Source organism: Microcaecilia unicolor, chromosome 11 (genome assembly GCF_901765095.1).
Source record: "Microcaecilia unicolor chromosome 11, aMicUni1.1, whole genome shotgun sequence".
NCBI lineage: Eukaryota > Metazoa > Chordata > Amphibia > Gymnophiona > Siphonopidae > Microcaecilia > Microcaecilia unicolor.
The window spans coordinates 40,200,751-40,210,707 of NC_044041.1; positions in this window are offsets into that span (position 1 = coordinate 40,200,751).

A 9,957-nucleotide genomic window follows, 5' to 3' on the forward strand; every position below is an offset into this window, starting at 1 on the left:
AACATTTTTATTGGGGGGGGGGGGGGGGGGGTTGAGGTGGCATGTCAGGGGTGATGAGTGGATGTTCCTCCACTAACCAGTTAGAGCATCTACATTACTGGGCGCTAAGTGGTTAGCATACAGCTAAAATAATCTCAAAATGCCCAGTGCCACTTTTATTCACACAGGTCTAAGGGCATCTTTTATCAAGCCGCGCTTTCAGCTTCTGGTGTAGCAATGCTGACAAAGCCCATTTACATTGAATGGGCTCCGTCGGCATTGCCATGCAGGAACTGCTAGCGCAGCTTGATAAGAGGCCCTAAATGATTTATATCACTTTATGATGACCTCAGCAGTCACTCTTTTCACGCAAAGTACTTTGCCTCATGATTCGCTTAAATCTTCACTGGTCCTTATTTTATTACAAATTTCTTACATCTTAATCTGCTGTATTCATTTTCAATTATACTTTGACTTATCTTTGCCATAGATTTCTTCAATCAGGTTAAAAGGACCTATAACAAAATCAATCTAGTGTACAGATAACAAGGACACTTTCAGGCTTATTTTCGAAAGAGAAGGGCGCCCATCTTTCGACAAATCGGAAGATGGGCGTCCTCTCAGGGTCGCCCAAATCAGCATAATCGAAAGCCAATTTTGGGTGTCCCCAACTGCTTCCCGTCACGGAGATGACCAAAGATCCCGGGGGGTGTCGGAGGCATAGCGAAGGCGGGACTGGGGCGTGCCTAACAGATGGGCGTCCTTGAGCGATAATGGAAAAAACGAAGGGAGTCCCTGATGAGCACTTGGCAGACTTTACTTATCCATTTTTTCTTACGACCAAGCCTCAAAAAGGTGCCCGAACTGACCAGATGACCACCGGAGGGAATCGGGGATGATCTCCCTTGACTCCCCCGTGGTGATTAACCCCCTCCCACCCTGAAAAAAACAACTTTACAAATTTTTTTTGCCAGCCTCAAATATCATACTCAGGTCCATCGCAGCAGTATGCAGATCCCTGGGGGGGGGGGGGGGGGAGGTGTGTGTGTGTCAGGAGAGGCATAGCGAAGGCGTGGATGTCCTTTTGAACATTTTGGATGTCCTGAACTGTCCCCCCCCCCCCTCCAGGGATGGCCAAATTTCAAGGGAGTGGAGTGGCCTAGTGGTTGGAGCACTGGTCTTGCAATCCAGAGGTGGCCGGTTCAAATACCCACTGCTGCTACTTGTAATCCAAAATCCAAATAAATAAAGGGGGTGTCGGAGGCATAGCAAAGGCATGGATGCCCTTCTCACAGAAACATCCACATTCTGGACATCCTCAACTGCCCTTTGCAGGGACAGAGGCATAGCGAAGGCACATAACACTTGGACGTCCTTCACCCATACTAAAAAAAAAAAAAGACATCCCTGACGAGCACTTCGACTTGTGTTTTTTTAAGGTTGTAGACGGCTATTATACTCGCAGCTTGTCTGCGTGTATGAAGCCGTCTTTGGCATGCGCAGAGCAGCCACACATAACGCTTGGCTGCTCTACACTGGCTTCCCCACATTAGGAAGGAAATCATGCGCAAATGAGCTAACAGCGAGCAGCTCATTTGCATGCAATTTCCTTCATACATGCCCGTTCCTTTCCAAATCTGTAAGGGATGGGCTTTTTCTGTTCAGTTAGTGCATGTTAGTCCACTGCAGTGCCCCCTAGGGTGCCTGGTTGGTGTCCTGGCATGTCAGGGGGACCAGTGCACTACGAATGCTGGCTCTTCCCACGACCAAATGAGTTGGAGTTGGTAATTTTTGAGATGGGCGTCCTCAGTTTCCATTATCGCCAAAAACTGGGGACGACCATCTCTTGTTTCGATAATACGGGTTTCCCCGCCCCTTCGCGGCTCAGGAAAACTTGGGCGCCCCGTTCGATTATGCCCCTCTATACCACCTACAAAAATAGGTGGAGGTAATTGCTCCCATGATAATTTTTTTAAATGGCTGTGCACTCTTTTCCATCATGAGTTACTGGAGAAACAGAAGGCTGGATTGTCCTTTCGATGCAACAAGAAATTTTTGAATGTTTAGGATCCTTACATCCATTCACTTTCCCCCAAGGACTTGAAGTCCGATGATAAATTTTTTTGAGGGGTGGGGGAAAAATTGGGAGGCAGGCTGGGGTGATTCTCTGGGTTGAGCAGCATTTTGGTTTAGGGTAGGGCTATAAGAAAACAAGCCCTTCCCTGATTTGTGATTGTTGAGCTAATATTAAGCATTGTGTTTTATTTGTTGGTTTGTTGATTTGATATGTTATTACTTGAAAATTTAATAAAAAGATTTAAACATAAAAATGGCTGCGCACTTATGGCAATATTAGCATATGTATTTAAACAGAAAATCTTGTTTAAATTGTTAATATGTTTAAAGACTTTCTTTTTTGGCTATTCAACACAATTATAACGATCTTTGGTACCTTGCTCTCCAAGTGCAAAATGGGAAAATTAGGTTCTTACCGTGATAATTTTCTTTCCTTTAGTCATAGCAGATGCAGCCATTACAGATGGGTTGTGTCCATCAACCAGCAGAGGGAGATAGAGAGCACACTTTTTTCAGTGCCTCATACCAGCTTGCTCCACTGCCTCTCCTTCCAAAGCAGTATTGAAGCTTCCAAAGCAGTATGGCAAACCGCAATGGGAATAACATGAGCTTTCCTCACAGCGAACGATGGCCCTACAACAAAGGGCATTAACTCAGAATGGAGGGAATGAAACATCCTCCCGGAGGGAATAAACTCATCCTCCAAAACATGAAACTGGAGGGAATTAAGTCATCCTCCTTTAATTGAACAAGAATCCTGAAGACTGTTTTCCGACTTTCTCCCAAGGACGGAATCTCCAGGAAACATGAACAGAACCTGAAATAGATTTACAGCAGATAGCAATCAGACAGGGAGGGATCATGGCTGCATCTGCTATGACTAAAGGAAAGAAAATTATCACGGTAAGAACCTAATTTTTCCTTCCTTGTCATCAAGCAGATGCAGCCATTACAGATGGGATGTATCAAAGCAATCCCTAGATAGGGTGGGAACAAGCCACACCACGCGCCAGCACTTGCGCTCCAAAATATGCGTCCCTCCTGGCAGCCACGTCCAGCCTGTAATGTCGGGCAAAAGAGAGCTTAGAAGCCCATGTTGCTGCACTATAAATCTCTTGAAGAGAGAGTGCTCCAGTTTCAGCCCAAGAAGAGGAAATTCCTCTAGTGGAATGCGTCTTAAAGGCATCAGGCGGCCGGCAAGCAAATAAGCTGAAAAGATAGATTCTTTAAGCCAGCGGGCAATAGTGGCTTTAGACGCTGAAGACCCTCTGCGAGCAAAACAAACAGACGATCAGAGGTCCTGAAAGAGTTAGTAACTCGCAGATACTGCAGCAGAGTCCTGTGCACATCCAACAGGTGCAATTGCCCAACAGAGTCTGGAAACTCCTCCTCTACAAAGGAGGGCAAGAAAATAGGTTGGTTTAGGTGAAACGCTGAAACCGCCTTATGCAAGAAGGAAGGCACGGTCCGAACCATGACCCCGGATTCCGAAAACTGGAGAGAAAGAGTCTCTACAGGACAGCGCCTGGAGCTCTGACACCCGTCTCGCCGAAGTAATGGCCACTAAAAAGATGGCCTTCAGTGTCAAATCTTTCTCTGAAGCACGCCGAAGTGGTTCAAAGGGAGCACCCTGAAGGGCTTTCAGCACTAGCCCCAGGTTCCACTCTGGACAGCACTAGCCCCAGGTTCCACTCTGGACAAGGTGCGCGCACGGGAGGACGGAGCCGAAGCACCCCTCTAAGAAACCGTGCCACATCTGGATGAGCAGCTAAAGACATGCCTTCAACCTTGCCACGCAGGGAGGCCAATGCTGCCACTTGCACCCGCAGGGAATTATAGGCCAAGCCTTTTTGTACACCATCCTGCAAAAAGTCCAGAATCGGCGAGACAGGAGCCTGCAGGGGTGTGATCTCTTTAGAAGCACACCAGACCAGACTTCAAACTTGCGCCAAATCCTGGCATAAGCCACGGAAGTGGAACGCTTGCAGGAGAGTGGTAATTACTTTATTGGAATAGCCTTTGTCTCTCAATTGCGCCCTCTCAATCACCAGGCCATAAGACCAAATCGGCCAGCGTCCTCCATGGTCACCGGACCCTGTGGCAACAGGTTGGGAACCAGAGGTAACTGAAGGGGATCCTCTACGAGCATCCGTCAGAGGTCCGCACACCAAGGCCTCCTGGGCCAATCCGGGGCGACGAGAACCACTTCTCCTGGATGCAGCCGAATCCGCAGGAGCACTCGCCCTATCAAGTGCCACGGAGGGAACACATACAGTAGGCCCGGAGGCCAGGGTTGAGCCAAGGCATTCAACCCCGCCGAGCGAGGATCTCTCCGTCTGCTGAAGAAGCACGGGACTTTGGCATTGGTGCTTGTCGCCATTAGATCCATCACGGGCTTGCCCTACTTGGCACATATCTGCAGGAATACTTTGTCTGCAAGTTCCCACTGCGCTGGATCGATCTGATGCCTGCTTAGATAATCGGCTTGCACGTTGCTCTGACCTGCAATGTGAGCTGCCGACAGAAACTGTAGATGCAGCTCGGACCAGTGGCAAATTTGTTCGGCCTGCGCAGCTAGAGTGCCGCCTTCTCGATTTATGTAGGCCACTGCTGTCGTGTTGTCCGACATCACTCTGACCGCCAATCCTTCCAGGGTCACTTGAAAGGCCAGAAGCACCTGAAACACCGCTTTCAACACTAGGCGGTTGATGGACCACTCCGACTCCTCGGGTGTCCATAGACCCTGGGCATGCTTCCCCTTGCAATGTGCGCCCCAGCCTTTCAGGCTGGCATCTGTCACCACTAGGCACCAATCGGGGAGCGCCAGCAGCATTCCTCGCCGCAGCATGCTGTCTGAGAGCTACCACTCCATGCTGAGTCAGGCCGCAGGGAGCCAAGAGAGTCTGCATTGATAATCCTGAGATACTGGAGACCATCTTTGGAGTAGAGCATACTGTAGATGTCTCAGGTGCGCTCTCGCCCAGGGCCCCAGTTCCATGGTGGCCGTCATTGATCCAAGCAGCTGGACAATGTCCCAAGCTCGCGGGCGGGGCATCCTCAGGAGCAGACGGACCTGATTCTGAAGCTTGCACCGCCTTTGCTCGGGTAGGTACACACACCCCGAGGCTGTGTCGAACCTGGCCCCCAAATATTCTAGAGACTGCGAGGGGGTCAGGTGACTTTTGGCCAAATTGACGACCCAGCCCAGAGATTGAAGTACTGAGACCACTCTGGCTGTGACATGCTGACTCTCTGTAGCAGAGTTTGCTCGAATGAGCCTGTCGTCCAGGTACGGGTGAACCCGAATACCCTCTCGCCTTAGAAAGGCAGCTACTACCACCATAACCTTCGAAAAGGTGCGGGGAGCTGTGGCGAGGCCAAAAGGCAAGCCCCGGTACTGGAAATGCTTTCCCATCACCGCAAACCTCAGAACCTTCTGGTGGGGGGGCCAAATTGGAATGTGCAAGTAAGCTTCTTTCAGGTCCAGAGACGTGAGAAACTCTCCTGGCTGTACTGCTGCAATGACGGAGCGCAGGGTTTCCATGTGAAAATGCCGCACTCTCAGGGACTTGTTTAATTTTTTAAAGTCCAGAATAGGGCGAAAAGACCCTCCTTTTCGCGGCACCACAAAGTAGATGGAGTAGCGGCCGCAGCCGTGTTCGGCGGGAGGTACCGGGGACACGGCCCCTATCTGAATCAGACCTTGTAAAGTCTCCTCTACCGCCACCCATTTGGCAGCAGAACCGCATCGGGACTCCACAAACACGTCTCTTACAGGGGCGTGGAATTCTATTCTGTAACCGTCTCTGATCAGGTCCAAGACCCACTGATCTGAGGAAATGTTGGCCCACTCCTCGGCAAAGAGGGAAAGACGTCCTCCGATGACAGGACTCGAGGAGAGGGCCGGCGCACCATCATTGAGAGGGTCGCCCCTGAACTCCAGGCCTTGAGCCAGCGGCTGCGGAACATTTGTCCGAGCGAAAGGAGTTCCTCTGCTGAAAACGGGCACGAGAAGTGAACCCAGCAGAACGTCCCAGGCGGTACCTTCGAGCTTCACGGAAGCGAGGTCTGTAAGAGGATTGGACCGCCGCACCCTTAGAGGAAGGCCGAGGCCTATCTTCGGGCAAGCGCTGGGGTTTAGCCTCACCCAGGCCCTTCACAATTTTCTCCAACTCCTCACCAAACAGGAGAAGGCCTTGAAAGGGCAACTTCACCAACCTTTGCTTAGAGGCCATGTCCGCCACCCAATGCCATAGCCAAAGAAGACGGCGAGCCGCCACTGCTACTGCCATGTGTTTAGCCAAAGCTCTGACAATATCATAAAGGGCGTCAGCAGGAAAGGACAAGGTCGACTCCATCCGCGGAGCCACATCTGAAAAGGGCTCCGCTCCATCACCGGGCTGTTCCAAACAAGCCAGGCAGGCTCTAGCAGCATAACAACTGCATGCAGACGCCCGAATAGTGAGACCTGCAAGTTCAAATGACCGTTTAAGTGCTGATTCCAGTCTACGGTCTTGAATATCCTTCAGGGCAACACCTCCTTCAACAGGGAGGGTAGTTCTCTGTGTCACAGCTGTGACTAGGGCATCCACTTTAGGCATAGCAAAGCGAGCCATATGCTCCTCACTCAGAGGGTATAATTGCCCCATAGCCCTGGAAACTTTCAACGGTCCCTCGGGGTCAGCCCATTGAGCCGAAATAAGCTCTTGGATGGAGTCATGCAAAGGAAAGGCTCGAGCAGACTTTTTGGTACTAGCCATCCTAGGATTCACAGAGGAGGCTGAGCCACTGTCAGGGTCCTCAATAGAGAGAGCCTGCAGGGTATCAGAAATAAGCGCTGGCAGCTCATCACGGTGGAAAATCCTCACCGCGGAGGGATCGTCTAGATCCTGAGTCACTTCTGCACCAGACTCTGGCTCCTCAGACCATGAAGGCCTGCCAGAGTCCTCCGAATCCTCACAGCCCGACCACGGGAGGGGGGGGGGGGAATGGAGGTGCAGCACTCTCTGAAGGGGAATGAGCCCTTCTGCGCTTCATATTCTGCCAATTATCAGGGAATAATGCCTCAGAGGGCATACCCAGGCTAGAATCCACCGGGGGGGCATTAGAAGAGGCCCCTGCAGGGCTTTGTGGGAGAGCTCTTTTAAGCATGTCTGCTTTATGCATTAATAAGACAAAATCAGGGGAGAAAAACTCACCCTGGGCACCCAGATCTCTGCCGAGGCTAGTAGCTCTCATATCAGCCTCACTCCGAGGCCTCCCCACGGGCTCAGGACTCTCCGTCTCAGCGGAGGTCGCGCCATGTGGTAAATTCAAAATGGCGTCCGCTGCCAGCTCAGAGCGCGAAGAATCGTTGCTCGCCATGCTCGGGCCGGCTCTAACGTCTGTACAGCATGATTTACAGAGCCCCGCTGCTGATCTGCGCATGCCACACTTGGAACAGCGCTTTACATTCTCTGCAGGCATCGCCGAAAACGGCGGTAAAATTCAAAATGGCAGTTCGCGCCAAAATCGCCCCGATCGCGGGCCCACCCCGGAGGAGTCAGAAAACACTCTTACCTCACTGGACCGAGTATCACAGCTCCAGTCCCACAGAAAAAGGCAAGGAAAAAACCTCTGTTCCTTTTTTTTTTTTTTTTTAACGCTGTGAGGAAAGCAGAGGTAAATAGAACTCCGGAGGCTCAGGTGAGTGGGAAAGGCAGGGAAAGGGCGAACCTATGTGCCTGCATCCACTGTTGGTGGGGAAGGACAGGGAAAGCTAAGCAGTGTCCACATCCACGGAGGTATGGGTAAGGCAGGGAAAGGGCGAACCTATGTGCCTTTAAAATGAAGCTGCTATAGCCTCCAACACCCCGGCTAACAACTGGCAAGCCAGGAGCCACCTCCAGGCAGATTTTTTTATGGTGCTCGAAGATGCTACAACCACTCTGCTAGGGGAGATAGAGATTACTGAAGGAGAGGCAGTGGAGCAAGCTGGTATGAGGCACTGAAAAAAGTGTGCTCTCTATCTCCCTCTGCTGGTTGATGGACACAACCCATCTGTAATGGCTACTGCTTGATGACAAGGAAATGTCTGCTTTTTAAAATATTTTACAGGGCCTTTTACAAAAGCCTCACTGTTTTAGCTCGTGGTAAAAAATCAGCTAGCGGTAAACGCTGACACCCCCATTTGGGATAGTACAGAATTTCAAAGATTGATATAAACTATTCCTTTTTGGTGCATGTAAGTACCTAGCCAACAATAACTGATAATATTGAGAGTGAATTTTTAATGTTCTGTATTGTCCAGTGGACTTTAATTCTATTCAATGATAGTGTGATTGGTGCTCTGTTTTGAATATCTAGAGCTTAAACAAAAAATAGAAAATCCGGGTTTTTACTGCTGCGGTAAAAATGGCCTTAGCTAGACGGTCCGAGATTTAGACGATGGCAGCAAAAAGGGCTTATCCTCCTCCAGGACATTGTGGAGTCAGATGGTTGCATCAAAAAACTGGAATCTTTAGGTTTGGGGGAGCTTCAGTGGATGGACAAATTTGCATATCAGCAGATATCTCACTATATTGATAGCCTCCCATGCCAATCTCTCGCTATTAATGTACTTACCATGATAGAAAAATTGTTTGAAGTACCTTCAGAGGAACCTATAACCATTTCCCTAATACAAGTAGCCTCCCATGCCAATCTCTCGCTATTAATGTACTTACCATGATAGAAAAATTGTTTGAAGTACCTTCAGAGGAACCTATAACCATTTCCCTAATACAAAGATGACTTATGCATAGTACATCACATAGAATGCAAACACACTTACAGGACAAGTGGACAGAAGACTTAAAAAAAGAAATCACTGCACAAAGATTACTGAGTAGAGAATAAATAATGCAGATTTAAGAGAGTGCCAAGGCAGAGTATTGTTCCGGGCTTATACCTCCACATTTAGACTGTATCATATAGGAGGAATAGACTCCCCACAATGTGGTAAGTGTGGAGGACCACAATGCACATACTTTCATGCCATGTGGGACTGCCCCCGGATACAACAATTCTGGGTGGGGATATATAGGTTTATGACACAAATATTGAACCGACCTATCACATTGAGCCCAGAAAATATGTTATTAGGAGTGGAGACAGTGGGGGGTGCCAGTGCTGTCCATCATGATCTTTTACTGTATAGAGCGTTTTTAATAGGGAAAAAATGCATTTTAACTAATTGGGTCTGTCAAGAGGCGCCTTCGTATTGGCAATGGCGTAATAGACTACATGCGTTGTTATTAATGGAGCTGCGAGAAGTTCAGTGGAACTTTAAGAGACAAAAAAAGTTCTATTTAATATGGAAAGCTTACATACAAGTTTTGGCCCCAAGGGCACGCAGCACTGCTCTCAATCAATTAGGAGGTCTATGATGGGAAGCAGAATGCCATCAGCAATAAGCAAGTAACAGTCACTCTCGGCATATGAACACCTGGCCTTGTGGGGAAGGGGGGAGGGAAGTGGGGGAGGGTAATAGGAGAAGGGAGAAAAAATGTAATTGTCAATTAACATTTGTATTTGATGAGAAGACATTTGCGACTCTGCGCATTATAGGATATGTTTAAATGAAGAGTCTGGAATAGTCCATTTAAGCAGTTGCTAAATTATTATTAAGATAGTAGGTGTTAGCTTGGATGTGGATGTTGGATATAGTGTGATGTATTTCTTTCTGTAATGGGAACGTGGATTTATGTAAATGAAAAGGGCGGGGGGAATGAACAAATGTAATTCAGAGTTATATTTTTCCAGGAAATTTAATAAAAATGTTTTAAAGTAAAAATGGCCTTAGCATGCAGGAAAGATCCACGTAAGAGCACACTAAGGTTGTTCTTTGAGCTCACCTTAGTAAAAGAACCCCTTAATTTACTT